Source organism: Oncorhynchus mykiss, chromosome 22 (genome assembly GCF_013265735.2).
Source record: "Oncorhynchus mykiss isolate Arlee chromosome 22, USDA_OmykA_1.1, whole genome shotgun sequence".
NCBI lineage: Eukaryota > Metazoa > Chordata > Actinopteri > Salmoniformes > Salmonidae > Oncorhynchus > Oncorhynchus mykiss.
In genome coordinates this window covers 4,788,226-4,792,407 of record NC_048586.1, presented here as the reverse complement: position 1 = coordinate 4,792,407, position 4,182 = coordinate 4,788,226, and the positions used below count along the sequence as shown (strand labels likewise).

The 4,182-nt window shown below is 42.7% G+C and overlaps 1 long non-coding RNA gene across 1 annotated transcript; it reads left to right on the top strand.

Annotated features, from left to right (window-relative positions):
* Nucleotides 1–2,083, top strand: LOC110502104. Its single transcript, XR_002470290.2, has 3 exons — nt 1–245; nt 1,478–1,626; nt 1,941–2,083. It is a non-coding gene; the product is annotated as an uncharacterized LOC110502104 (long non-coding RNA).
* Nucleotides 2,084–4,182: the final 2,099 nt, after the last annotated feature.

Genomic DNA, 4,182 nt, shown 5'->3' with positions numbered 1-4,182 from the left:
ATGACTCTCCACTACAGCCGTACACCTCAACTCCATCCACCTCACAGGATAAGCAGAGGCATGCCAAGACACTTCAGCTCCCCAAAGACTAAATACACTGAGTAACTCTGGTCTATCATACTTCTTACACTCTAGTAGCTAGCCATCGGAACAGAAGATTCTCTTTAGATTCTCCATTCAAGCAGAGGGACAACCTGAAGCCTGAGGTTCCTAAAGCCAAAGGATACTTGGCTCTTCTCCACATTGTAAGTTTTCACTTCTATTCTTTACTCTTAAATGTCCTTGAATTAACTCTAAGATGTTTTATTTTAATAGCTGTTATATTTTGAGCACATTTGATTATGGGTTTTTACACGCCTGAAGCATATTTGATGTCAAGTGAACTCCTTGACCAGTGTATCCCCAGGATTTACCAATGCTATTTTTATATTGTGTTTTAGAGGCACTGCAATCATTTTCATAGCCAAGTCCTATAGCAAAAACTGGATGAATCACTGATGGTTCTGCGTCATTTTAACCTCCAAAAAATCTATCTGATTACGTTGAATCAATATGGAAGACTGATTGGATTTTCAAATAGTAATCAATATAAAGGCATTTTGTATTTTTTTCAACCAACTTTCAACCAACATTTTTCCAACCTAAAATTCCTAATATTGAGTTGCACCCCCCCTTTGCCCTCAGAACAGCCTCAATTCGTCAGCATGGACTACAAGGTGTTAAAGGCGTTCCACAGGGATGCTGGCCCATGTTGAGTCCAATACTTCCCACAGTTGTGTCACGTTGGCTGCATGTCCTTATGGTGGTGGACCATTCTTGATACACATGGAAAACTGTTGAGCATGAAAAACCCTGCAGCATTGCAGTTCTTGACACACTCAAACTGGTGTGCCTGGCACCTACTATCATACCCCATGCACCCTGTCTTGACCATTCACGCTCTGAAAGGCACACACACACACAATCCATGTCTCAATTGTCTCAAGGCTTAAAAATCTTTCTTTGACCTGTCTCCTCCCTTCATCCACACTGATTGAAGTGGAATTAACAGGTGACATCAATAAGGGATCATAGCTTTCACCTGGATTCACCTTGTCAGTCTATGTCATGGAAAGAGCAAGTGTTCCCAATGTTTTCAACACACACAGGGTATTGTGCTATTTTCTTGTAAGTCCATGCAATGTTTACAGAATTGTTTCATGCATAGTTTGGTAGTCAGTGTATTGCGCTTATGATAGTTTGGCAACAGAAGACAGACATGTACTAGGAGTTTGGTATTCTGTTGTACTGTATCTTCTGATTGTTATTCAATGAACACATTATTCGATAGCACCTTTATAATCAATAAAGTTATGTTAATTGGTTCTGGTTGATCATTGATTTATATTATTATTTGCATGATGAATGCTATTTACTTTCTATGAACATATGCTCATTTAGCAGAATTCAATTCTGAAGTAAAACTTTATTGTTCCAGATTGACGTCTGCCCCAGCCTAGGACTCAGTGATCGACATCTGTATGATGACCATGAGGGTGTGTGCGGTGCTCTATGCCCTCATGTTACTGCTGTCACGGACTCTATCCAAGACACACGTTGGGTATCCACAGAGCTCCATGGAGATAAGTATGTTATTTTCCTGTCTTTCTTTACTCTTCATCTTTCCTTTAACTCAAACTAATTTACTATGAAGTCATATGGTCGCTCTCGCCACTTTCATTATTTGGACCGCATTCACACAATCACTCTCTCCTACCATGTTCTTGTGCACATTCCCCTCCTTCTCACCTAACTTCTCCCACAGTCCCTTTCACTCCACAGATTCTGTTACAACCTCGCCTATATTTCTCAGCTCCCCCAACGTTGACGTCATTATTTATTTTCAGAAAGGTTATGTGTCTTCTAATTTTTCCTTTGAAAAAACGATTTGTGACACTCAGATCCAGACATCAATGCCTCGTGGTACACAGGACGAGGGATCCGACCAGTAGGACGTTTTGGGCGACGGACGAACGGGAGAATCCAAAGGCTGGCCCTCGCCACACATAGTCTTGTATTCCCAACATGGAAAACAAAGACTGGCCCTCGCCACACATAGTCTGTGTTCCCAACATGGAAAACAAAGACTGGCGAACGGATTAAATACACCATGAAACTGTTTTGCCTCTTTATTTCTCCTTGTTGTTTGTATATTAAGAAGTGATGTGATTGAATAAAAACATTTAGAAACTAGCGTGTCATGGTGAATTCTGCTCTTCTTACATACAGTACATCTGTCTCATATTGTGCATTTGTCTTGGCTTTGACTCTAAATTGTAACCTTTAACATTTCTGGACAACATTTTTAGTTACGCTTCATATTACAGTCATTTTACAGGGAGGTTCAGGGCCGGACTTGGACCAACAATCGTCCCTGGCATTTTTAACACACTGGCTCATTTTTTTCCTCGACACCCCCTATTATTAGACAGTTAATAATGTGTGCAAGGTATAAAGATTACTAAGGTATAAAGACTAGTAACATAGGCTTAAAGTAGTAGGGAACACCATACAAGTGATAAAGGATAAAGGGCTACAGCATAAGAATTGCTGGAAGAGATTCTCGTCTGCACTGTTGAACCAACCCAGTAAATGTGGAGGAGGAGTTAAGATGGAGTGTCTTGTTGTTCAAATCCAAAAGTGGAAGTCGCATCAGGCTCTTTTTCCATTTCCACTGAAAAACGGATGCATCCGGTTGGGTCCAAACCCGCAGGTAATTGCCTGTAGCTGATTGGCTAGTACACTATATATACACAAGTATGTGGATACCCCTTCAAATGATTGGATTCTGCTATTTCAGCCACACACGTTGCTGACAGGTGTATAAAATCAAGCACACAGCCATGCAATCTCCATAGACAAACATTGGCAATAGAACTGGCTTATTGAAATGCTCAGTGACTTTCAATGTGGCACCATCATAGGATGACACCTTTCCAACAAGTCAGTTTGTCAAATTTCTGCCCTGCTACAGCTGCCCCGGTCAACTGTAAGTGCTGTTATTGTGAAGTGGAAACATCTAGGAGACAACGGTTCAGCCGCGAAGTGGTAGACCACATTAGCTCACACAATGGGACCACCGAGTGCTGAAGCACATAGTGCGTAAAAATTGTCTGTCCTCAGTTGCAACACTCACTACCGAGTTCCAAACTGCCTCTGGAAGGAACGTCAGCACAATAACTATTCATCGGGAGCTTCATGAAATGGGTTTTCATGGCAGAGCAGACACACACAAGCCTAAGATCAAATCACCCAGATCATCATCTGGCAGTCCGAGGGACAAATCTGAATTTCCAGGAGAACGCTACCTGCCCGAATGCATAGTGCCAACTGTAAAGTTTGGTGTAGGAGGAATAATGGTCTTGGGCTGTTTTTCATGGTTCAGACTAAGCCCCTTAGTTCCAGTGAAGGGAAATCTTAACGCTACAGCATACAATGACATTCTAGACAATTCTGTGCTTCCAACTTTGTGCCAACAGTTTGGGGAAGGCACTTTCCTGTTTCAGCATGACAATGTCCCCGTGCACAAAGCGAGGTCATCCATGCAGAAATGTTTTGTCAAGATCAGTGTGGAAGAACTTGACTGGTCAGCACAGAGCCCTGACCTCAACCCCATCGAACACCTTTGGGATTAATTGGAACGCCGACTGAGAGCCAGGCCTAATCGCCCAACATCAGTGCCCGACCTCACTAATGCTCTTGTGGCTGATCAGAATCAGAATCATAGTTGCCGGACTACAGCACAACAAACCAGGGATCGGTTGGCTAAAGTCAGGGAGGGGAGAGAGTTCTACAGCCAGATATCATGGCACCAGAAGGAGGAGAGTGTCAGAGAAGGCTGCAGAAGACTATACACTTAGGAGCCACATGGGGTTCTCCACAGAGGGAAGGCATTAGGATTGTAACTTGTCATAACTCTCCTGTGTAACTTGTCATAACTCTCCGGTTACAGTGGGTCCACTCTACAGCTTGCTCTCTCTCGTAGAGGGGGAGAGCAGGAAGCCGGCTGTGTTATGGTCGGTCATAAAATACGCTGCCCCTAGTAGTGTAGTGTAGTGTAGTGTTCGAGTTTGGAATGTCAACTGTGGAACACAGAGAGATACTTGGGCATCAAGTTTGAATAATTCAACAATATTTCTATTT